At 31.1% G+C, this 27,614-nt stretch overlaps 1 protein-coding gene across 2 annotated transcripts in view; it reads left to right on the top strand.

Moving 5' to 3' along the window:
• Positions 1-21,635: 21,635 nt before the first annotated feature.
• LOC121120034 (RYamide receptor) overlaps positions 21,636-27,614 on the top strand; it is a 200,189-nt gene continuing 194,210 nt past the window's right edge. For both annotated transcript variants that reach the window (XM_071889431.1, XM_040714884.2), the window contains exon 1: positions 21,636-21,751. The gene's annotated coding sequence lies outside the window, so the exon portion shown is untranslated. The remainder of the gene's footprint in view (positions 21,752-27,614) is intronic.

Below are 27,614 nucleotides of genomic sequence, written 5' to 3'. Positions count from 1 at the left end.
TACTAATTGTAATAAAATAAATAAATGTTGAACGGAACTTTTAGAATTTCAATATTGTTCAACCTTTCTCTACATAAATATAATTTATAACTACTTTTATTATTTTATGTATAAATATAAAGGATGATTCTAATATCGACCCAACAATGGGTATGAAATGGGAAACTATCATCTACAACAAGGGGGGGAAGAGGTTTAGATCCCAATATAATGAATAAAGAACGAATCAAAAAGGGACTCGAAAGAGGCAAATAACAAGCAAAATCTTGATACAACAAAGATGCCACTGATGCTAATTGTAGAGGGACTGAAGCTCTCAATGAAGATGACAGACCAAGAGAACAAACAACACCCCAGCCAAGTACGGAAGGAGTAGATCAAGACCCAAAGACAAACCCAACTAGAAAGAACTGCTCTTTGAGGATTTACAACCCAAGACTCACCAGGGTCAAATCCAAGGGCTTGGTTACGATCTGTTAACCATTTGCAAGCATGGTCAGTTCTATTATTTTTAGACAGAGACCTCAACATGATATGTATGAAAATAGATGGGCTACTAACGTATATATATGTTGCTTACCTTGACCAATTATTACTTATTGAGAATGAAGCAGTGTTACGTCTCATTATGCATTGTGAACAAAAAAAAATCCACTTCTCTGAGCTATGGACTCCAATGCCCACAATCAACTTTGGGGTAGTAGAGAAATTGACATAAGAGGAGAGTCTCTAGAAAACATCATTGATGAAAACAATCTGACTGTTATAAACGAGGGGAACGAGCCTACTTTCATCACCTAACGAGCCAGTTTAACTATCGACATCACATTTGTGAACCAAAATGCATTCAACAAGTTTGAGAAAACAGGGTGGCCCATAAAGAAAAACTATCAGAGCAAAATTAATTCTCTGGTGGACCAAATATCTTGCCAGCCTAAGGTATAAGCTCAGAAAACTTGAATCAAAATATTATCGTAGTTTCCACAGAGATGAATACCTTATAGCAAAAAATGCTTATCCTTCAGCAATTGGAAAAGAGTAGAGAGAATCATGGAAGAATTTCTACAGCAAAGCGGAAGGTCCAAAAGATATCACTCAACTTATAAGATTTAAAAAAACGTCGTAGAACTCTATTGGTCTTCTTAAAACTTATCTGGGCTACGTGCAATCACCTGCCGAATCACTAAAAATACTCATGGAAACTCATTTCCCCAATGTAGACTCAGTACTTCTTCTAGAACATCCATACAAGTAAATGATTTTAACATATACTTCTTGGAAAGCAAAAAGGTCAGGGAATCTTTTAACTCCTTTGGCTCATACAAAAGCTCGGGACCTGATGAACTGAAACCAGTTGTACTGCAACATCTTGGGGAAAGCTTCGTCGCCTATATCTCAGAACTTTATAAGGTCATCATCATCACTGGTTATACACCAAAATGCTGGAGATAAATGAAAGTAGGTTTCGTGGCAAAACCATGTAAAAAAGATTATAGTCCGGCCAAATCTTTCAAATTTCAGACTGATAACTCTTTCCAACTTTATGTTTAAAGAAATTGAGCAGATTTTACATTGGGAAGTTCAACAAGTTATACCAACACTACTCACAACATGTCTATACAATGGGTCCATCAACTGAGACGGCTCTTTCACATGAGACGAGACCAGTACCATAGAAAAATACATCGGTCAACAACAATGCACACTTGTTGCCCGTTTTGATTGCAAGGGTGCGTTTGATTATATACAATTTCATGTAGCTGATGCAGCAATGGGAAAACTCGGTATTCTAGAGTATATCAGATCCTAGTACAAAAATTTACTATGTGCCTATACGGTCACAGCCAAGCTTAATGGTGTATAAGTTTGTGTCCATCCAACCTGTGAGAGCCCACAAGGGAGTGTTCTATCGCTGGTCATTTGGAATATGATTATGGATAATTTATTTAATAAGTTTAAAAAAAGGAGCAATCAAAGTCGTTGACTATACTGACGATATACTCCTTTTGATTAGTGAAATCATCCTCAACTCCTTGTCAATACAACGCAAAGGCAAAGTAATACTGTTATTGAATAAGGAAAAGAAAATGGTCCTACTTATAACCCATCAAAATCAAGCTCTATAGTCTTTTCGAAAGCTTATAAACTTACATCAAAATACTTGCCACAATTAGACATGGAAGCCAAAGTGATGAAATATGCTACACATATGATGTACCAAGGTGTGACTTTTGATCAAGGACTCACCTGGACAGATAATTAGAAAAAAAATCTCCAAGTGTTCTTGGATATGAAATATGGCTAAGGCAATTATAGGACGAAAATGTAGACTGTCCTCAGACAAGGCTATCTGGTTGCATGAAGCCATAATCAGACCTATCATCTCCTATGGCTTCTAGTATACTACAAAGAAAAGCGCAAGGAAAATATTAAACACCATTCAAAGGAAAGCACTCTTGGCAATGTCTCATACATTTCGACTTCACACCAACCGCAACTATGGATGCAGTTTTGGGTATTGCTCCTTATACGTTAAAGAACATGCAACAAAATCAAGATGGAGAACAAATCATTTCTTACGTGATACCTGGGATGGAATTTGTAATCTTCCAAAACGTCGTGGGGATCGGTTGTATAGTGATAAAATACACAAGATATAGAAGCTCTTCTCAAGTACAAAAAAACACTGAACAATCTTATAATCAGATCGGACTCCTAATCAGCAATTGCTGAAATCATTAGTCCACTTAATACAAGTAAAGAAGTTTGAAAATCTAAAGAAAAAACTATCATCAAAGGAATGAGTGGGAAAAATTAATGTCTAGAATGGTCCAAAGGACATTCTGACATTACAGGAAATGAATATGTAGATCATCTTGCGAAGAGGGGTACTGAGAGCCAAAACCAGTTTACTATTGGGATGCCTCCAAGCTACATAAATCAAAGTATGAAACATACACATACTATGTTTAATAAGCCGAAATCGAAGTGTATCAAGCTCAGAAGAGAAAAATTGAGACTCATTGTTCAAGCCTACACTGGACATGGCCCTTTTCTAGCCCAGCTAAGCAAGTGAAAAAACATAAGCTCAACGCACAATTTTATCAATAATTATGTGGTTGTGTTCGTTGCCTTATATTTGTAAAATTTTATTTTTTGTATTTATGCCAAGCATTAATGAATATTTAATTAACAAAATGGGAATAAAAAAAAGTCAATGATGGACCAATCAAGGCTATACAGCGGATAACCCATCAATTCGACTAAACGAAATGCTCATTGTTTGAACAAAAGCATAAGTACTTGCATTGTCATAATGAATAATAGTTCGACTCTTCTTCAGATTTCTTGGAAAACTTCCGTTAGACAAACGATTTTATACCAATCAAAATTAACTATTCAACAATACAATAATACAACTGGAGCTACGGCACCTGTCAAACTGAAAAAATAGCAAACCATTTGCATTGATGTGCTTTTCCCAGGAATAACTATTGTTGAATTTGGCTCATCTTGATAGATCCATACCGTCGATTACTTTTTTTAGGGTAATATGTATATATCCATGTTTTGTCACTTGTTCAAATATTATAAGCAGCTTTTGATGGACTTCAAATTAATTTTTCACCATTTCCTGGCTCAAACGACACGAGCCTTCTTTTGACCATTTGTCAGATTACGGGGGGTCCAATGTGAAGAAATATTTTTACAGCCAAATTTATACCTAATATCCTGTAGATGCTGTTAATACTAATCCCTAAAGATGCCACGATCTCCTGGTAAGTCAACTGAAGATATTTTTTTAGACCATGCACAACATCTTTATATTCTGGCTCAACAACCAATTTAGAACGATCTATACGAAAATCTTTGATGGACGAACTACAGTCTTGTTTGAGTTCGTTATACTCTAGGATGGCGAATAATCACCATATAAGGAATTACTTAAATCAATGTACTGTTTCCTTAATACTCCACATCGAAAGTTATCAGAAATGATTGGACGAAAGTCTTGAGGAATCCATTTCTCCATGATGAAATAGACTACATCTCTTCTAGTATTTTTATCCGAATCAAATAAAGCACTTCAAATTATACTGTCTTGGTGTGCAAAGACTGAATTAACTTTGAATGAAGTTTCAGCAACATATTTCAACATTTTTTTATAATTTTTATTTGCTTAACTTAAATTATTCGGTTAATTTTCCCAGAGTGATCAATTTATTCTTTTTTGTATTTATATTCAATCCACTTTTTTTCCAAAGTCTTATAGCAATTCTATTAGTTTTATTATTATTGATCCTTTTCCTTATGAAGATACTACGATAGTCGTTAGTCATGTCATTGGCTTAAATCTTTGACTTTAATTTAATGTCTCCAACCATTATCTCACCTATTCTGTCGTTATTATCTATAATTTACTCTTCTTAGGTAATAATAAAAATACATCTGTCACTCCCCTTTCATCTTCTTTTTTCTTATTCATCAATAATATGGATAAATAGTATGAACACATGAACAATAATAATATTGATTTAATAAACAGAGACTATGGTGCACATTTAGAAAGAGTCTGAATAAAGTTTGAGTTGCTAATGTTAGTCTCATCTTTATTGTATTTCGTTACCTTTCCAATCACGGGCATGTTCTCAAATATAAGTTAAAAAGTAATTATAATGACAAATAATTCCAATTCACCCAATGAACATTTCTAAATATATAATAATAGGTATGTAGAAAAACGATAGCTTACAAAAAATACTAAGAACTTTTTTATATAGTTGAGCAAACGGTGTGGAAGAAAGCAATCCTTAGCAAATTTATTTATCAATTATTACATTAATTCTTGAATAGATCATTACAGAAACAAATAGTTTATATAATGAGTTGTAAAAAAGAAAGTCTATTAAGCTAATTGTCATTCAGAGTACATATAGTAGGTTATTTAAAATAACATCTATAACATTAGATGTGTCTTCATTAACAGTAAAAATATATATTATAGCATGAATGGTCGTTTGTTTAAGCTCTATCATTGTCATCAAGGCCGGTTTTTAGGGATAGATCACTTACATCAGGAATCCGTTCTTGACTCGGGGTCCCTTGCTGGATAGAATTGAGTAAAAATCTAATTGTTTGCATCTTGGTCGTTCCTAGAGAAGAAAATGTATTTTGACTTCAAAGATAATTCTTTGTTCCTTGTTCATAATATGAACTATTTGTTCTCCTCATGATCTATTGATGTAATGTATTTTGTTACTTTTATTTCTTTAATCTAAGAAACTTTGATTTGTAAGCTCCATCTGTTGTATCCAGTTGAAAGCTTGGTATTGACAAGTATGAAATTTAAAATAATGTTTTGTTTTTACAAGTGATTTGAGTATTTTTAATCTTATTATTTTTTTTTTTGGGAAAAAAATGGAATTTATACTTAATTTCATTGTTTTTTTTTTACAAAATAACTAGAAAGAAAAAGAAAGAATAAATTAATAAAAAATTGCTCAAAAAGAGCGTTGTATTACAATATATGCTACAGTATATTATGGACTCCATAAATGAATGAACAAAATAAGCTTGTTTTTTTTTAAACAAAATAATGGAAATTGTTTCTGAAGAAAAAGTTTTTCTTTTCAAACTCACTTTTAGGAATAAAAAGTTTTTTCATCCAATTTTGATCATTTTCGGGAAAAATTATTAATGGCCCAAGCAGCTCTTCGAATTCCAGCCACAAAAAAAAAGCAAGTTATTCTTACTATTACGTCAATTCTTAATATGATCAATTTGGATTTTGGTTTGGTTTAAATTGGTTTTATACAACTCATGTCACTATTATATTTTTTATTGTTTTGGTTGAAAATGTATGATACTTGTTATATAAAAAAATCTGCTTATCTTCTTTTTCAAAATCATAGCTCTGAGTGCCACAGATGCCTTATAATTACCCTTCCCTTTTGCTGTGGATTTTTCATCTTGGAGATGTAAGCCAAAATTTCCATCAAAGATCGAGTCACAGCTCTCCACAAGTGGGAAAAGTAGTCTTGAATAAAACTATGGCTTGTTTAGATTCGGACAATAAATATTTAAAATATCAAATATATGATAATTATTTTTAACTTTACATATATTTCCCCACATGTGGCTGAAGGTGAAAAAAAAATTGTACAAATGAAGAAAAAATTCATTTTTGATCGAAAAATACGTATTTCAATATTTTGGAATTGATAACATAAAAAAAAGTTTTTTGCAGTGGTCATGGACTAGTGAAAAAGAAGAAACACTGGATTTTAAGTAATTTAAGATATTAAAAAAGATTGAAAAGGAGTGAAAGTATATAGACAAACATAATAATTGTAAAAAAACGAAAAATAAATGATTTTGATCTTATTTGCCAACCTGAATATGGGCATGCCTACCTTATCAAACTATTTAAAATTTAAAAGAAAAGGTAATATAGTTGCTGAATGCTCGAAGATATTTGATAATTTCTTTTTCTGAAAAAAACAAAAAAACATACTTTTTGGTTCTAGCCACAAAAGGTTCAAGCAATTTCAAGGTCAATATGATGGTATCTTTTAAATAATAAACTCATTTTAAATTATTTTATTTTGAAATAGGGCACTTATGTTTTTTTATATTATATTGAAAATAAACTGAAGATAATCAATTTTTTTCATAATAGGGTTCGTTTGGTCTATCCCCTTCTTTTAACAAAAATAACTCTAATTTTGACTCGTCCTTTTTCAGAATTCACTTTTTGTTGCTGTGGTCTTGAACCATGATGGTTTTTTTTAAAAGAACAGAGTGTTTATTTGTGCTGTCAAAAATATCAAAATGGATTAAAACTAGTTATTAATTGGTTTCCTTTGAAATGAAGTAATGCCATATTATTTTTTTATATGACCTCATTATTCATGTTTCAGTGATTTTTTAATCTGATATTTAAAAATTATGAAACTAAAAGTACTGAGAACCTCTTCATTGTGGAGAGACATAACTTGTTTGAGACATTCAAAGAAGTATATTTGGTAAATTTCTTCTATTTAATTCCATAATTGCGTGAATGGATTGGAGTACAACGTCCACATCATTAATGAATATAAATATAGGATCAAACTAAGAATGACTAAAATCTGTCGTTTGATTATTTTTTCTACTCAAAATTTTAGTGAAAAAAGGAGGAAATTAGGGCTGATTGTAGGATAGAGTGCGAATAGAGGGTGGGATCAAGACATAAGTTAAGTTTGATCAAAGTGTATTTCTTACATAGACTTTTAAATATATTTATTTAAAGACAATAGATCATTTTGACATATGTTTATTTAAATTGTTTTGCAAAACATAACCTGCAGTTTTATATTTTGGCCATCTTGAAAAAAACAACAACCTGAAAATCAACATGGTAACCCCCGACTGTTTAAAATTTTTTTTGGAGGAGAGAGCTTAGCTTAAGGGTGAGAAGGAAATAAATCAGGACATTGCGAATAATTACTCCGATGTTGATATATAATCTCTGAGAAACTTTTGTTATCTCAGAGTTGTCGGGAGCATGGCCACAACCTCATCTTCTTGCTGAATTTCTATGCCGTATTCTTCTTTTATTTTTTCCTACCGATTTTTCCCACAGGTTTAATTCTGCGACATTCATAGAAAAAACGGAAAAATGATTTTATGTTCTTCTTACAGAATGACGTAACTTATCCACCTTATTTTTCATGATTTATTTGTGAAGATTGCAAACGTTGGAAGACGATATCTCATCTATTTCTCCATGGAATTGGTCAATGACTTTCTCACATAACTTATTTCCATTTCGTTTTCTCGATATTTGTGTTATACTTATCCAGCTATTAGAGAGATTGTTTTGATTACTTGGGTGAATATTTTAAGTATTGCTTACTGGGACTTGTGTTTCTTTTGTTGTGTAAGTTTCATGTTAAATAACGGCCAATTTGATCATTAAAGAGTTAAAAACGATAATTAATTAATGAACGCTTAATTTTTGCAATAATTACATATCTAAATTTTTTTTTTTTGCTGACAAAGTTTTTGTTAGGGAGAGTGTCCGCGTTTAAGATTAAATGTATTAAATATTTCTTGCCCCAATTCTACACTTTAGTGTCAGTCAGCGGTAGTAAAATTTTTTTCGACATTAGCCTTTAAAAAAAAAACACTTTTACGATGAACATTTATCCATGTATACTTTGTGTTAATATATGCAATGTGTAAACACAAAATAAGTAATCGCTAATTTATTACCTTACTTTAGAATTACTAAGAGTGCAAAATCGTCAGACATATGCATATCAATCCTTCCTACGGTAGATGAACCCTCTTGTTATACGTAGGCTACATGTATGTTTTTTACGTTTTGGACACAGTCAAAGGCTCATGCCACCTCTCCTTTCCAAGCTCCTTCTTACTTGCGCTGTTCGATGTGCATAATCTCACTGATGACAGTTTCACTATTTTAAAAATAACAAACGACATGTTAGTATGTTGTATTTGTATACAAACCAGTTATACATGCCACATAGAGGAGAGAAATGAAGAAAAGTCCTCCGGAAATACTATTCTTTGAGGTGTCGACCTTAATTTTTGTAAATTAACTAAGGCGATGAGTGAGAAAAAGGTTAAGTAATGTTTCATTTGAGGAACGCTCGCTACAGAGCAGAAATTAGGTTGGATGACAATGAAGGCCGTATATTTTGCCTATAACGACGTCTAGGACAATACTAGACTGAAAAAATGGGTTTTCTAAAAGTTCAAACTCAAAGAGGAGAGATGTGTCATTCATTCGTTTGTTATTAGTGCTATGTTAGACCATATTTAGGACTGTAGTGCCATCCAGTTCAGTCAAGCATATCAGTCCTAAAACTCATAAAGTTAAGTCATTGATGAAGTAAATCAACTTTATTTCTTCTTTTTTTAATTAGTTCTATTACTGATAGTTCTAAAGACCCACAGTTTTAAGGACTGATCTTGACTGGACCGAATAAATAAGAATTTCTCTCTTTAGCATATTTATATACATTCATTTTTTCTACTTTTCTTCCAAATACTCTTTGGCTGCTTTTATTAATTGTCTACTTGTAAGGTAGTCCCACCCATAAATAAATGTGCAGTGTCAACTCATAAAATATTTATTTATATAATAAATAGTGTATTATTCATCTTTTTAATAAGTAGCGATTCAAATAATTTTATATATACATTTTTACGTAGCACATATGCTTTAACGTTAATATAATTATAAAAAATGGTGTAATCCGTATTTTAAACCATTCATTAACTCCTTAGTGTGTTATCTATTCCAGATACTTAAATATTTATCTTAGCCTTTAATTTTTTCTTAACTTTTACTAGTATAATGGATACCAGTGAGTGTCGACTATAACTAATAACATTTTAGTAGAATTTGAATATTGAAAAATAAATGTGGTGATAATTTGGTATATTGAAACAACACTTCCCTTGATATAAACGATGAAACTTTAAATTACCTTTTTCAGTCCTTAGTTCTTTTATGATTATATTGTCAACCTTTCTAGAATTATCTTTGTGGTACTCCTCATTCATTGTATATTCTCCTCTGAACTTTTTCAATTAAATTTATTAGGTAAAATTTCGTTGGGTTCAACACTTCAGATCCCTACAATCCTTGGAGTATTATGTTTGTATTATATTGTTTCTACGTTATTAATTATCAGAATTTCAAAGTTGTTTTTTTACTGAAATATAAAGTAATACAATGTTAGGATGTATACATAACAACTATTATGAACAAATAAAAAAAAAAGTTTGATAGAGTATACATTTGTATGTTTTCTGCAAATTCATTTTTGAATGTATTTTTGGAACTGTCTAAGTAATTTTTTTCCCTCTTTCATTTATTTAATCATCTCAGCTAAAAGGTACAACTTGTTTATACGTTTATACTTATTTATACGGTCTAGTCCAATCCTTAAGACTGTGAATCCTTCAGGTTGTTAGTTCTAGAACTGATTAAGAAAGAAAATAATTATAGATCAGTGACATCATCAAGGATCGAACTTTATCCGTTTTAGGACTGAACTGGACCGTACCAAGACTCAAAGGGACGGTACAAGATACAACACTAACTACAACATAATAAACGACACATATTTCCTTTTTTAGTCTAAATTTATAGAATAACTATTTTATGTTTTTGGTGAAGTATTATACTGGACGAGCGTGTGTAGCTGAAGCTCATATTAACAAATAGAAAGAGAGGGAAGTACAGGTTGGGGAAAAAGTAATTTCGTATTTTTCACCTTATTTCAATATTTTATAAGAAGTGTTTTACAATCGTCCAATTTGGGCCAAGTATGTACTGTTATTTTCAATAACTTCTTGCCAACGGGAATCCAACTTCTTAATGCCCTTGTCCCTATTGGCAAAACACTTGGACAACCAACTTTCACTGGCCTCTATAGAGGCCAAATTTGTACCCCCAAGCACATTGTCCATTTCAGGAACAGGTAGTAGTCACTTGATGCCTGTCCTGACTGTAGGATGGATCCATAAGAAGTTTCCATCGGAGCTCCTGGAGTTTCTGGCGCGACATCAAAGATGTGGGTGTAACCTGATGTTTTCTTGATGATGTCTTGTCCCCTTTTCACCAATGCTTTACTTCTGTTCCACTGCGAGCTTCAAACAGTAAAAAAATTCACTGAGGAGGGCAGAATTGAGTGAGAAAAGATTTCCTCAAACCACTGTTGTGCAAGACGAAACCAAAAAGTACCGGCCCTATATATATGGACATTTTTCTCAGTTGCTTTCGTCGCATTTTTCCCATTTGCCTAATAAAAATGTAAAATATGGCGAATTTCTTTCTTTGATATCTCATACTCGACGTACGATAATTCACGACTGAACAAACCAAACTCAATACTGTCCAAAAGTGTTTGTTGTATACACTCACACCTTTACAATACTATATCGTATGATCCGATGGGACTAATAATGATGAAGATATACCGTCCCTTTTAAAAAATTTACTATTTTCTTAGCCTAACAAAAAATAAAGAAAGTTAATTTAAATGAAGCTTAGCAGCGAGAGTGTTTAACTAAAGCTCAGACAGGGAGCGTTGTAGAGACTAAAGTACTCAATTTCTCATCAGTCACATTAAAAAAGAAAAAAATATGGGGTACATATATTTAGAGTTGTAAATACTAAGCATTCTATAGTGTGAAATTTTTGTTGTTTTTCTTTTTCTAAAGCTGTTATTTTCATTTTTAAGCTAACTTCGGGTGTGTTTGCTCATGAGGAATGAAGAGTCACACTAAGGTTAGTTATCCTCTATATGAATACAGCAAAGTTTGACTGTTCATCGACACCAAAATACTACGAGTAATGCTAGGTATTATCGCAATTGAACAAATACACTTTGATATTGCTAAAATATCCATTTCAATGACTCCTGGAACTTGGTCTAGATAGAATGTAAAAGAAAGTAATTCATGATTATATAGTGATGTGAATCTTGTTTATCTTTTATTTGGCCCGTTTTTTTTTTTTTTTTTTTGGAATTGGTAATCTGAAGAATTAATTTTCTTTTCCTTAGAAGTTGTCATTATTATTTTATTCCTGAGTAGTGAACATCCTTTTCGACTACATTCAATTATATTCAAAACCTGATTAAACATTCGTTTGGGCCCATAAAAGACAGAAAGTAACCTTGAGGATTTTCTTGCGGACTTATAATTATCAGTCATTGTTGAACTCAGGATAGAATTCCGGATTGATATTGTAATAATCCCTGTCAATGTCCTAAGTTATTTCCTTCTCTTCCTCCCACTTGTTGCAACTGATCTATTGAAACGTCATGACAGCTCAACTGCTCACCTCTAAAACATTCTTCATATTTTGTGTGTTAACTTGTTGATTTTTGATTTTTTTTTAATCATGCTCAAAATAAACACTATTTTCATCACTATTTATTTAGTAAAAAAGAGAAATGCGTTAGGACAATCATCACATTAAAAACATTTACAAATAAGTCGAAAAAGATACGTAAAAAAATAAAAACGTTTATGAGTTTGATTATTACACATACCAACAAAAATAAATATTTTAAAATCCTTTTCTAATTCTATTAGTACCCTGATTCTAAAATTAAGAATTTTATTGATTAAGTTCGATATTTAATTCTCGTAGTAATTGTTCAAAAGTCATTATAAAAACTACATTGTTGGAATATTTATATTAAATTCTATCTATTTTAATCTATAAGCGGTAGACCTGGCATTGTACCGGAGTTCAAAGGGGTTCACAAAGAGATCAACCTTGCTTTAATATTAGAAAATATAGATATGCAAGACATCATACGTGTTACTCTTTACTTTTAATGAGTACACTCAGCCGTAGATACTCAATACTTATATGTTCTCTACTTCAGAATGAAAGAATAATGTTATCAGCTGTAGTTTTTTTTATAGATTTGACTTCATAAGCCACAATGTAATTGCTTCATTAATTAAGCAAAGGTTGTTTGTCTGTGGAATACTTTTTTTAGTGTGTTCTTCATATCTTACTGCTTGCCTACTTGACCTGTGAAATAACAACGTTGCAATAAGGTTGTGTAACTAAAGCACATTGTATTATATTTATAAATAAATAATCGTGGGATGCTTAAGAGTTAATATTAAAAAGGGTTTATATATCTTAATGCAAGACAGAAGTACAAAATATATTGTTTAAAAAGAAGTACTATTTCAATTTGTATTTACAATTTTGAATATATTTTTAGTACTGATAAAATTCTGGTAAAAACAAATAGGGTTTATTTGTAAACAAAAACTAATCCTACGCTTCAAATAAACTCCTTTTATTTATAAATACTGGGTGGTCCATTGAAATCAAAACACTTACTAACTTTATAATTTATTAAAATTAATTGATTTAAATTAATTCATATTTCAATATATTAAAGCATAAACAATTAATTACAAGACAAAACAAGCCTAATCTCTTTAGTTTACGCCCAAGTCGAGAAAATAGCATTGAACGTGATCAACAAATTTACAATCGCTCACTCAAAGCAGTTAGGCATCTCTAGGAACAGCGTCTACGCTGTCAAAAAATCCGAAACGTTGGATAGGAGGAACAACTCAGTCAAACAGGCCAAACTGGACTCGGATGAGTGAAAGAAAACTGACCAGGACAATCCAATTGAATCCATGCAAGATATCTCGGTTTTTAAAACCAGATTATCCGGGGAGCTATCAAAACAGTGGGTCGAAAGATCCTTGTGAGGGTGGAGAGGCCACTTTTGGTACCAACTCTTTTTGACACTTTTGGCCCCCTTACAGGCCGGATAAAAAACCCCTGGGACTAAATATTTTGGGGATATATGTCGAGGGGAAGGCCAGTAGGGTCAGTCATCTAAACACCAAGGCCGATAAAACCACTGCCAGCCAGCACTGGGACGCCATGACCTAAAACAACATCTGAAGGGGATGTCAGGCTTTCTGCTGCCGCCTGGAAGTCATCATTGTCACTAAGGACGGCTACATTAATGATTAAGAGAGCTCAGGCACACATCTATTTATAGTATTATTTTTTTTTAAAGTTCTAATTTAATTAATATCGTGTTGAAGTTATAATTTAAAGTCAGTAAAAGATAAAAAAGGCTTCTTACTAAACAAAACGTTCACAAATGATTTTTTTTTACCCTTAAAGAGCGTTTCATAAAAATGTCATATAAAATATTAATCCATCTTTGTAGTCAGTATAACATTTTACCGATACTAAGTTTATTTTATAGTAAATTACTGATTTTTTGTCTTAATCATCAATTGACCCAAACAAAAGGGATGAACAAATGAAAAATTTCTAACCGAGAAAATCAATTAAATTCACCAAACGCTTATAAAAAATTACGAACTATACGAACAATTGCAAAAATAGTTACAACATCTAAAAAGTTGCATTTTATCTGGCTAAACGTTTCAAGAACATATTAAAAAAGTCTACAAGTAAAATTTAGTTGTAACAGAAATAAAAGGTGTTTGATATACTTTAGGGTACATAAATTATTCTTTTTTTTGTTGAGGCGTCACACATTATATATTTTTCTCCCATAAAAAAATGTAAAAAACATTGTTGTATGCAGTCGAAAATCCTCATTTTTTATTACTTTTTTAGCAATGGAAGACAAGAATGTCAATGAAGATCTTCAAAAAACATAGGGCTGGCCATATATAGCAACATACGCCGAAAATCTAATTGAATAGTTTATCTGAATTTATTCAAAAGTTATGGACAGTAATGCATTTTTTACGTTTTGTATTACCTTGACTTATCAAAATTTAATATAGGGTTTTTCTGTGACCATATACAACCCCTAGTCTCTAAAACATTAATTTTTTAAGTTTTAATAAAATCACGTTTTTCAAGTGTAATTAGAATTCCAAAACGTATTTTAAAGTGAAGGAAACCAAATACATGAAAATCAAAGTTAAAAATTATTGCAGCAAATTGAAAAATGTATTAATTATTACCTTCCTTTGTAAAAAGGTAATTATGCCATTGCATTCTGTAATTTAAAAGAAATCATAGTTAGTTATAGGTTTATGCTGAAAATTAAAATTAAAAAGGGTTTATAAATCATAATGCAAGAGGAATTAAGTAGGAATATTGTTTAAAATCAGTCGATTATACGCTTGGGAAATAAATATTTGATATGGAATTAACAATTTTAGATCAGGATGCAATCTACTAAAGAAATATTATTTTCTGAGACAAAATCAAGTAATTTCTGCTAGGTTTTGGAGTAAAATCATATCATTGGGGAAGAACATGTATAAATCAATTACTGGTAAAGTGAATCACTATACTGAATATTTATTAGGTAGGTTACATTCAGAATTAGTCAAATATTTATATGCGTATCAGTTTTATATGATATATTTTTACAATATAGTAATTAATATAAATAATAATATAAATCATAAAATCAAGTTCCAGTAGTTAGTTAGATGATTTTTAATACAGAGTCAAATGGTATCAAGTATACAACATCATGTTGGGGCCAATAAATCTTTTTAATCGAACTTTAAGGTGTAAGAACTTTACTTCAATGTCCATGTGTGCGTTGTTTTTCTTTAAAATCCTGCAGAACCAGCAGGACTTGTTCTACAATAACTGTAGCATACGAACCAAGGGTGATCTACTGGTCTATCTGAAATGCAACTTTAAAATTGTGCCTATTACATAGAAGGGATATATTTATAAATTAACAAAAATTAGATTTAATTAATGGATCAACAAAAGTTGATAAAACTAATAAGAATATGATGTTTTGAGTTATATTTCTCAATTTTACCCTTACAAAATACTGTTTAAAAAGTCAGAAAAATCCAACTATTAGTTAATCATTAATCCCAAATGTTGGGCTTATTTTCATTCACTTCCAAAAACATATCAACGCTCAAAACAGAAATAGTACTATTGTACTCAAATTTGGATATAAGTCATTTTCTTATAAACAAATAAAGACCTGCAATCATTTGTGTTACAATTTGTTATAGAATATCATTTACAAGTACTATTTTATCTTTATTATTTTAGTGATAACGATTCTACTTCTGATCATAGCTATAACAGTAGAGATTGTTCAAATTGTAAAAAATAATCTTTTTCAAAATTTTATGTTTGAGTACATAATATAAATGATAAATAATTAATGTACGTAAAGTCCCTAGGAGCGCTATCCATTGACTCTTGATTTAAAATTAATTTCTGGGCCTATAGTATCTTTAATTTCATTTTTTGGTATGAATGAGTATGTGATAAGATGTGGCATATAAGTGATTTCCTTAAATTTTTGTCGTCAGAATCTGTTCTTGAGGATTCTTATTGTTGGAGGGACATCACTTTTTTTTTGTATCATCAACCTATTTTCTCTTCTTCCTTCCCCCTCATATCTTCCTCCTGCTTAAACTGCTGAAGGTGTATAATAGTGATAAAAATCAGTTGTATTTTTTAGGTCTCCATTTTTTGGGAGTTGGTAAACTGTAAAGTAAATTTTCTTATACTGAGCTGTTGTGATTATTGTTTAATTTTTGTGGATTGAACTTCCTTTTCGACTACATTCCATTAAATTCAAACCCTGATTGAGCATGTGTGTGTCCTCATAAAACCTTAATTTTTTTTGAATAATATAAAATTTAAATAATTTAATAGAAAAGATACTGGAAATTAGTATTATAAAAAAATTAATAAACACTTTAGTTGAAAATTATTTTCTCTTTTTATGACCACTTTAATCATGTTATAAACATATATATATATAAAATCTTTGTACTTCCAGGGCCGTGCAGAATTATTTAACGATTTTTGTTCAGAACATATCGCAGACTATAATGACATTTCGAATGACTTGAGAAACAATTGATTCATATATTTTTAGAATAATAAAATAGTTTGTGATCAAATTTAATCAATGTAGCCACCATTTGACTCAATGACACTGGTCAGGCAACGTCTTAAGCTGCCACAGACTTGCTGGATGTAATTGGCGTCCATGGGGGCCCAGGCCTTGTTGACAGCAGTCTTTAAGGCATTTATGTTCTTGTGTCGTTTTTTGCTGGCCTTGGTCTCTACGTGCTCCTAGATAGAGAAGTCTAGTGGGTTCAGATCTGGGCTCTGAAGGGGCCAGTAGTCCTTGGGCCAAAAGTTCATGTTGTCCTTGAGCCACTCCTGAGCTTTCTTGGAAGCGTGGGCGGCTGCTCCATCTTGTTGAACACCCCAAGGAAAGTTGCCGACTATGGATTTGATCCACGGAAAGACCTTGGATGCCAGAATCTTCACATAATCCTCCGCTGTTAATCTGTAGCCAGTGGGGAACCATACCGGCTTCATGACCTTCACGTTGGAGGCCACGAGACCCAACATCATCACCGAAGCAGGGTGCTTTGTTGTTGCCACATAGTGGTGCTTATCTTGCACATCTCCAAAGCTCACAACACGGTCATTTTGCCTGTTGAAAACAGGATCGACCGTAAAAGTTTTCTCATCTGAAAAAATGATGATGCGTCCAGATGAACTCTTGATATCATTCAAGATTTTCTTGGCACGCTCAAGTCTGACTTCTCGCTGACGTTCAATTAGCAGAGGGCGTTCAGTACGCCTCAGGGACTTTCCTCCAGCCCTTTTTAATGCCCTTGAAACTGTTGATCTCGACGTTCCCATCTTTCTGGCCATGTCGGCAATGGACCTGTTGGGAGTCCTCTTGAACACTGCCTTTATTTGCCTTGTTGGGACAGTGGGCTTCCTGCCAGCCCCAGGGGAATACTTGAGATCACCCCCTGCCTCCAAGCGCTTGGAAACGTTGTAAATTGTCTTCAACGAGGCCCCAACCTGTTCCTTAATGTTGTTATCTGGCACCCCTGCTCGGAGGAGGGCTGTAATTTCGATCCTCTTTGTTTCCTGATTGGACATGGTCTTACGTGTGGAAGTTGTTACGCTCTCACAGGAAGGATTTTTGTTTATTTTAGCAGTAAAAATATGAAACAATCAGATTGGTTGCCACAAAACCTCTTAAAAAGTATATTTACATCATCGGTAAATAATTTTGCACGGCCCGGTATATGAAGATAATAATTTTAAAACTTTATATATTTTACAATAAACAATAAAAAAACCACAACAATACAAGCAAAAGAAAAAAAAGAAAAGAAGTCCACAGTTTCTTACTTACACTTATTATGTCGATGTATAAATATTCTAAGAGTGTATTCAATATTTTAAGAGTGATACCAATGGAAAATATGTAATCAATTCGGCAGCGTAATCCCACGATGAGTATTGTGTTCCTTAGGGTTAAAGTGGAGTATCTAGTTAATATCAAGAGAGTCCTCAGATTTCTTCCATCAATCATCTATCTTCTGTAAGCTGTTGAACAATAAATCCCTTAACGTTACTGATAGTTGCAATAAATATTTTTCTCTCATCTGAACTCTGCTTTCTGTTAGAGGGAATACAGAATAGGATAAATGCTTCCCAAACTCTTGGTTCAAAATTTACAATATTTTTTAATTTAATTATTATACAATCTTTCAATTGATGTGAGATATAGGGTAGAAGGTTTAAAGATGCTGATGGAGTCAAAGAAGAGGTGTTTTTAAAATTGAGAGGCATGGATAGATAATCCATAATTAGGAAAAAAAATTACAATTGAAAAGGCTCCCAAGAAGGAGTGAAATATATTTTTGTATACTGAAAAAAATCTGTTTTTTTCTCCTAAGTTCAACTCGGAGAATTGTTGGTTGTCTTACTACAAAATTAATCTTCAATAGGGAAAACGTTCTTAAAAATCAAATTCCTTTCGTTTTAGATATTTCCTATAAAGAAAAATGCAACTGATCGTCCTCCAGATGATCTTGATTAAAAAGTGTATTCTAATGTTACTATAATAATAACAATAAGTTCAAATATAACAAAGCATCCAAATTGAAGTAGTAATGCATTTCATGTAATTGAGGTTTTGTCTGAAATGAGAATACAGGTCCAAACCTCTGAGGTTATAGTTCCAAGGATCAGAGAACTTCTTATAGTTAAATTTATGTCAATTGTACAAAAAAATTTAAAAATGGATTAGTAGGGTAAAATGGAAACCATGAAACTGAGGGAATAAACATAAAAAATTTATGCACGAGAAATGAATTGATGAGGAAATTGAAAGCAAAGACTGCCTAGAGAGCTTTATTTTTCAAAGTTGGGCACACTTATACTGAGTGTAATGTCAACATAACATTAATTTTTGGTTGAGTAAATATAAAAAAAAGTGTTTATGATAATGTGTATCAATTAAATAAACAATTATCAATTTTTGTATCGAGCTTAATTAGTAGCAATCGAAACAAATAATTGATTCTTCACAGTATACACTTGCACTTAATATTTTATCTACATACGTAGACATGTAGAACTCGAGTATGGACTATGAAAAAGTTACAAGAATACTGCATACCTTTATTGTATCTCACAACATTTTGTCTTGAAAGAAATAGGAAAAAAATCATATCATTATGAACATGGGTATAATTACAATTGCCCCTATAGTCGTAATGATATGGCTTTTTGAATACCTACTTAATTTAGGAGGCACTCCAATTATAATTTTTTTATCTAAAATTATATCCAACATCTCCATCATTCACCTCGCCCCAATTTTTTCTATCCTGCTAATTATACCCATACTTCTAGTGGTACCATTTATCATAGTAGTATTTTCAACAACTGCTCGAGAAATTTTTTAAGGAAAACTCTACTCCTAAACTTATAAATATTAGGATGTATAAAAATAAATACAATAATGGAAAATTGCATTTATCCCTTCATGATTTCCTTCATTGAACAAAGTATTTTCTTCTCCCAAGATACCGGCAGATCTAGCAATGATATACATATACTTTTTACTAATGTTTCCTGGTTCTACACACTTTACCAACCTATTATAAGCTTTTAGATACCATCGCATCAGAGGTGGGTGAATTTGGAATGTTTTCTGAAGAGTAAAAAAATAATTTTCCACTATTAAAATAAGAATCGAGTTTTAGATCGTGAACAGTAGGGGTGATTTGAAACAGGGGCAATGCTCTCAAGATCTTCAGGTCCTGGAAGGTTTAAAAGAAAAAAAAATTGTTTTCGATCTCGGTTTGGTTAGATATATCAATAGTCAAATTATTTTCAAATTTCTAAATCCTCTTTGTACAGATGCCCATTCACTAGATATCTCAATGCTGGAATAACTGGAGATAACGGAGGTAACAAAGGAATGTCATAGATGTAAAACTTTGTAAATAAATACTTTTCTATTCTAATTCAGACCTTTTAGGTATATCAAATAATAACTTACCATATATCTTTGAAGGAATATCTACCAATAAAGACAATCCCCCTTCTAATTGCTTGCATGTTCTATTTGATGCAGAATTATCTCTATCGTGGAAAAGTATTTTCAGTTAAACTTCTTTGTCTCTCATGGCTTTCTCAGCTAATAAGGGAATGAAAGGCGCTACATAATTTTTTAGGGAAACAAGCTTACTATTGTATATATCGATTCTTTTTTTCATGTTAAATTTACACCATTCATAGCAAAAAAATTGTACAAAGAATTTTAGTTCGACCAATTAGAGGGACAGAGTCCTTCAGAGTTACATACTATCCCCAAATTTTCTACCTTATTGCTCACTTTACATGTGTCTATAAACATAAACGGTAACGGTTTCCATTGGCCTAAAGGGATAATTGAGGTCTTGTCCCCCATTCAATAAAGGAAGGGAAGTATCCATTATTTATAACATTTCAAATTGTCAATTTGTCTTTAGCAAGACGTTCATATTATCAACATACAAATCTACTTAGTCGTGTTTCTCACCGAAAAAGATATCAAAACCTCCGTACTTACGCAATAAATTAGAAAAAATCAAATTTGCAACGAATAAGAGAGAAAATACTGGGTAACCCTGTCTACAACTTTTTCCTAACTTAATGTGTTAAAAATTATTCCATGGATAGAAATGGTGTTTTTTTTTTTTTTAAATACATAATGGCAAATCATAGTTTTTACAACAATAACTTATATAGGTATAAAGATGCTGAATATTAGGTCATTTTATTAACAATGATTTGTAATATAAAAATACTATGATGCTCACTATTTAATTACTTTAATAAAAAAAATAACATTGCAAACATGAAAGAGATGTATTACATGAAGACAAAACACACATTTGTCTTGGGTCAACATTAAAAAATCTTGAATTAAAATCAAGAAACTAAGAAAGTTTTTAAGATAAGGTGTTGTAAAACGAAATCCATCAATTTTAATGAATATTTATCTAATTGGCAATCAAAATAGTACTTACCATAATGTCAGACAAGACCCATTACTATTATATCGACTATATTTTGACAATTGTATTTCCAGAGCGTGGTGCATCTTTGACATTAAAATTCTCGAAATGGAATCGACAAAATCAAAAACTCACATGATTGATAGGCTGTTATAGTATTCAAACCATAATCACTTTTCCTCTTTTCATCCACCTGGCTTACATTTTACTCTTTATCGAGAAAAAAACTGCACAATATGGCGTATTTCTCTTTCTTGGTGTGTAACTTTCCCAGCCGCTTAAACGATACTCAGTAAAACAATCACACAACTGTCCTACTTTTTTTTTTTTTTTTTTTCAGAAAGCTTATCTTTCTAACGCCATCAACCTTAAACCAATTATATTTACACAACACGAGATTCACATTACCAAAGCCATCTAATGGGAAAATAATAGGGATACAAAAATGTACATATACATACATAAATAATATATACTTGTAGATATATCTAGGACAAGTAATAATTAAATCAAATACTTTAATTGATTTCCGTGTAATCTTTGCTAATTAAACTTAATTTAAAATAAATACAAAAAAAGTATCCCAACAAATGTAAACTACAGGGATGTGAATAGGTAATAAGAAGCACTTGGCATTTTTTTAAGTAGTACCTGATTAAAACATACATTTGTTTAGTGAAGTTAAAGAGAATAAGTAAGTTGTACATTATGTGTAGAATGTAGCGACACAAACAACTATTTCTTTTCAGAAATAGTTGTTTGTTATTTGTGCTCATATAAGGTACATTCGCTCCGTGTGTTTTAGATTTACATATAGCTAAGACTGTTCTTGACATTCTAACTTAGCACTACTAAAACGTAAAATCAGGTAAACCAAATTTATTATTTCAGCCTTTTTAAATCATATTTAATGTTTCATCATATACAGGGTAATGTAAAAAAAAACTTTCCTTTTTATGGAAGGCAATAAAACAATTTTTTTAGGGAAAAAAGTTTTTTAAAATGTTGTTTAAAGTGTTTAAAAATCTTATCATATAGGTGACGCCACATCCCAATTACCTATACACCGAGTTTTGATATTTTAATATCTGGTGGTTCATTAAAATAACTTTTCATTAAGATGTTTTAGAGCAGTGATTTCTAAACTTTGAGTCCCGTCATTCCTATTGTGTTTTGTACTAAAGGTCTATATAAGTTCTAAAGAGTGATTGTTAAATGCAAGTTCATCTTGGAACCTATCTTCACACTATGTAAAAATAATAATAATAAAATTAAAGCCTTTTCAATTTTTAGAATGTTTGTGAGGAGAGCAGTTTATCTGTCATGAAGTTTTGTTAGATGACGTGAAAGGAGCTATGAGAGGAAAAAATAAACAAAAATATCATTCTGTATATAAAATATGATATAGTTTAGAATGACTCGGAAGTTCATCCTCGATTCTACTCTGAACAATTGATATAATTAACGGCAATATATTTTGTTAATCTGTTTGGGAATCCGTTTTTATTAGAGAAGATTGATCTCCATCATTTAATTTTAAGCTAAAAACACAGCTGCTCGATATTCAGTAACTTCTATCAAACTCCCTCTGTCATCATCTTCCTTGTGGGCATGGCCTGGAAATATCAACAAATTTGTTCCTTCGAGGTCTGTGCAATATTTTAATCTCCTCAAGTTTTTTAATTTAATGTAATTGTCCTGTTGCTTCTTATTTATATGATACTTTATGTGTATTTATTATCTACACTGTTTGTAATGTAGAATAGAAATAAATTATTTTAAACCCAAAAAAAAATTCTACTCTGAACCCTACAAGAACTTGCACTAATAACTACCGTACAAAACCTCATTTTTACTCTTCGTCTTTGATGAACACATGCATTAGTTATTAAATTATACCTAAATATTCTGTCTCAAAGAATAAAATAAAAATGGCAACAGCTTTTCAAAAAAAAATCAAAAACAGAATGTCCATTACTAAAAGTAGTCCAGCGTTTTAGTACATCTGTAGTTTGTAAAAGGGAACTGAATACCGCTCCTTAGTGCAGTAACACGCTGACATCTGGTAAATATTAGACCAGGTTCGATTTAATTATATGTCAAGTTTGGATTGAAGATAAATTATCTTTATTCAAAATAGTATCAACTATCATTTACGTATAATCAAAGCTGTAAATGATGAATATATACCAGGTGCAGACTTAGTTTATTGAATAACTTTAACGAAATATAAACTCAAAAGAATAAAAAAAGAGAGAGAGAGAAATATAAATGAATCCTATATATGAATAATAAGTATCAATGAATAGTAAATTAAAATCATACAATCGTGTAATGATTACCTTAAAAAAAAATAGAATAAACATATTTATAAACTATCCTTCTAATAATTTAATATTAATAAAACACTTGTTTGAACAGAAATCACGTACAAAAACTAAAGAGCCATAATTTTCTAGGACCAAATTTTATAAATACATATATTTTAAGGAATAAAACGTGATATATACAGAACACTTGTTTCATCAGAGAAAAGTATAGAGCTGTAAAAAATATGACGGCAATACTTCGTGTAGTTCCAGTTAGTGTTGTGTTAATCCTTATTTAAGACTGAAGATTGTCCAGCTTAGTCTTGCATATCAGTCCTAAAACTTATTATTTTGTTCCTTGATGACGTCACTGAAATTTATTTCTTTGTTTTATAATCAGTTTTATAAATGACAATCCCAAAGACCGACAGTCTTAAAGACCGGTCCTAAGACTAGACTAGACAGAATAAATATGGACCGACAATCTGCACAGTGTTTTGTTTACTGTTCTGGTAATTATTATTTCATACTTGAGAAGGAAACATCCTTAAAGTATAAAGTGCGTGTGCTCATGAGGCTTAAGGTTAATACCACAGATTTGTTTCGAAGATATTGGAGTGTAAGTGTTTGTTTAACTCTGAGTAGAATTGAGGATCAAATGCAAGTTATTGCTACATATAAATGTCCCTGCTATTTAGAAAGTAGGATGTGTATTTCCTTCATCTCAGAGATACTTGCAGATAGTCTAGTATAATGTTATGACTGCTAAGTTCCTCCTCTACCATTTATTCTTTAAATTGTCTGGGTTATAATTTAATTTTGTCTGTACGTCGGTAGGTTCTTTTTTTCTAACTAAAGTAGGGATTATTTTATAAATAGAACTAACACAGTTTTTTAACTTTCCTTTCTTTTAACCTCCTTTTAATAGTAGAATAGTTAAAAAATTAAATCCAAACAATCATGTAATGATTCCATTAAGAAATTGGGATATACATTGTAAAAACTATCATACTGATAATATAATATTAATAGGTAAATAAGAACTAATGTTTGTATCCCTTTACATTAAATTCCCTTTCTCATTTCATAACTATTATACTTTAAAAAATAACAATTCGATGGTCAAAACTAAGAAAGGGGGGAAACTATTGATTAGATTGTATAAACAAAATTTAAGGTTATGTTCAAACAATAACATATTTATAACAATGCTGCAACATTTCTTTTATTTGGATTTAAAAAAATTCCCAACCACACTAGGAGTAAAACGGCTTAATCTTTATCTGGCTAATAATTTCGATATATCGAATAAAAATCCTATTTATATACTTAAAAGTATTTCTGTTTACATTATATACAAGAGTATATTATTTACTTATGGTATACTAGATATGTTTTTAAGCGTTCTTTCATTAAATCACAGGATAACGCAAAAAAGTGTTTTTTCAAATTCTTCCATATAAAAGCTGTTAACTGTTTTTATTTTGTCTTGTTTTTTAAGATTGATTTTTTGAATACTATTTGAAATTCTACCTTGGACCTATAAGTATATACTATTTGTTCTATATATTTGTTTATGTACTTTTTACTCAATAGCTCCGCTTTATTAATATATGTATGTTCTGTATAATATAAAAACCTAATAAAGAATAATAAAAAAAATGGAATAGAGGCCTCGTTTGGACACAAGAACAAAACTGATAAATATTTTACGTTTTCCTCAGAAAACATTACTTTTGGACAGGGATAGATTTTTCTAGTCTATTAGACGTTTTCCAAAAATATAATTTTATGTTTGATGGAACACCAGTTTTGTATTAATAAATATGTTGTGTTTTACTTTAGAAAACATTGTATTTGAACGGTAATAATTTTCTACTCTAGACATTGTTTAAAAAAAAGTTTTAAGTGGAACAAAACGTAGACTTGGTATGAATACAAGTCCAATACAAATGTGGCGTTTTACTCAGAAAACAATAACTTATGAACGGGCCTTATTTTTATTTATTTCTGTAAGTAGGTAAGACCCTCTTATTTACGTAGATATCAAATGTTTGGAAATAATTAAACTGTCCACATTTTCAGAAATTGGACTACTTGATGAATCAAAAATGATTTTGTTTTTTAAGGATTATTAAAAATTCAATAATCGTTATTTATAATAAGCATACATACACAAACTTTTTTTTTCTAATTTACTTTTTTCCTTTGACTTTTACCCCTACTTATGTTAAGTTTGTTCGTTGCACCTCCTTAAACTCAACTCATACTTTTCTATACATCTATATTTTTCTTTTAAGAAGTCAAGCATAAAAAAAATTATATTTTAATGATCTGTTATACATCACAATATGAAAGTTTGCCAAATAGGGAGAAAGATAAAAAAAAATGCATTTTGTTGGAATACTTAAATGCAATATATATATATTTTTATATCTATGCATATTATATTTAAGATTATAGTTGAACAATACATAAATAATGCATCACACGAGGTCAGAAGCCGTTCCGCAAATACAACTTACAATTCAATTTTTCTATGTGAGTTTAGGATGGATAAATATTTCATAAGCTTTCTTTATTTAGAAAGGAGTTTGGCATATCCTAAATATGTGTGTAGTTTGTGTGTTATATAAACCAGAACTGTATTTGAGTACCATTTTTTCGAGTTCTATTCAATATTGATTCCAAAATCAAATACAAAAGCTAGGAGACTACTCTAACTCTAAGTTTTATCCGGGTAAAATTTAAATAAGGAGTTTGCGTCTTTATTTAGTAGCAAATACTCGTTTTTACCCAGGAATTTGTCTTATATAGATCATTATTGACGAAAAATTTCTAGTCTTTACCTTTTTCTATGAGTACTTATCTACAAATAATGATTGAACAAACTAAGGTGTTCATAGTTTTTTGTGACGTCATCATCTTTCTTCAAAAGTCAGCGATATCGAGTGTTTCATAAAATCTGATCACTAAATTTTAAACTTCAACAATATATAGTTTATTAATTAAAAATATAATTAATATTATAAAAAGGTGTGTGGTTGAGCTCTATTAACCATTAATGTAGCCGCAGAAGGCCTGGCACTCGCAAAAGATGAAGTCTTCTGTTATGGCTTCTCAGTGCTGACTGACAGTGAATATGTGGGCCTCTGTGTTTGAACTATGGATACTAAAGTCCTTTCTCTTGACATACAAACAAAAGGTGTAGTCAAGGGGGTTGTTATCAGGTCCGTAGGGGGGCCAAAAGTGTCCCAAAAGATTTCAAAATAACTGAAAAGTCTCTTTCAAAAATCAATTAAAAGAGTATTGAATGGGGGAATGGTTTTCTTTTATTTTTGGTGTCAAAAGTGGCCTCTCCACCATTACAAGGGCTCTTTCTACCCACTTTTTGATAGCTTTCTAGACAATCTTGTGTGAAATCCCTAGATCTCCTGTATGGGCTCACATGAACTTAACCTGGGCTGTTTTCTTAACTACCCTGGGTCCTGTTTGGCCTTTTTGAAAGAGAAATTTCCATACTTTTTTAGATATACATACAGGAGATTACATTAAAGTCTAAATACTGTCTCACTTTTTGTAAAATTAATTTGATCTCTCTTTACTGTTTCAAAGTGCTAAAAATAGTGTTTCTGCTTTGATTTCAGTGATGAGTAAATGTTTATGGTTCATTTTTGAAGAATTCATTATCAAGGATGCTTCATCGTCCCCTGTACATACATATAGACTATCTGATTAAATATGTACCTTTAGCCTTAGGATTTTTGATCATCTCTATTCATATCATGAGTATATGTAGATATATACGAGTACAGATATATACAGAACAAAAAATAATATACATAATATATATTTCTACGAGGAAAGCTTAAAATTAAACCTCCTAGCCAAGATCTACACCTATTACAATTAAACATTCCAACGATCCAAAAATTATATTAAACATCACAAACGAAACAATTCATAACATAATAATCAATCCATTGGTCTCCCTCGATGAAATAAAATACCACAGCCGTCATACTTTTGTTTAATTTTTCTTGATAATTCTTCTTTGGTCATAACAAGCAATAGAGGAGCCGTCAAACATCCTTGACGACAGCTTCAATGTAGTATTATAAGATTAATTTTATCTCCGTCTATATCAATGGTTAAGTCTCGTTAAAAAATAAAGATGGAATAGGGTTGTAAAAACGTTTTGGAAGACATTTCTTCGTAGTATATAAAATGTGTTTATGATTTACCATATCAAATTTATTAAAAAAACAACAGCAGTTAGGGTCTGTATCTTTTTCTTCTTTTTACAGAATGTATCGAGCTTTGGATATTTCGAAAGGCATCAAACACCTTTCGTCCTTTTATTAAACCTTTTTGATGAGTATACATATGTCTCATTTAGTATTGTTTTGGGCCTCCAGTGTA

This window comes from Lepeophtheirus salmonis, chromosome 6 (genome assembly GCF_016086655.4).
Source record: "Lepeophtheirus salmonis chromosome 6, UVic_Lsal_1.4, whole genome shotgun sequence".
Taxonomy (NCBI): Eukaryota; Metazoa; Arthropoda; class Copepoda; order Siphonostomatoida; family Caligidae; genus Lepeophtheirus; species Lepeophtheirus salmonis.
Note: the sequence above shows the minus strand (reverse complement) of the source record. Positions and strands in the feature narration are given on the sequence as shown.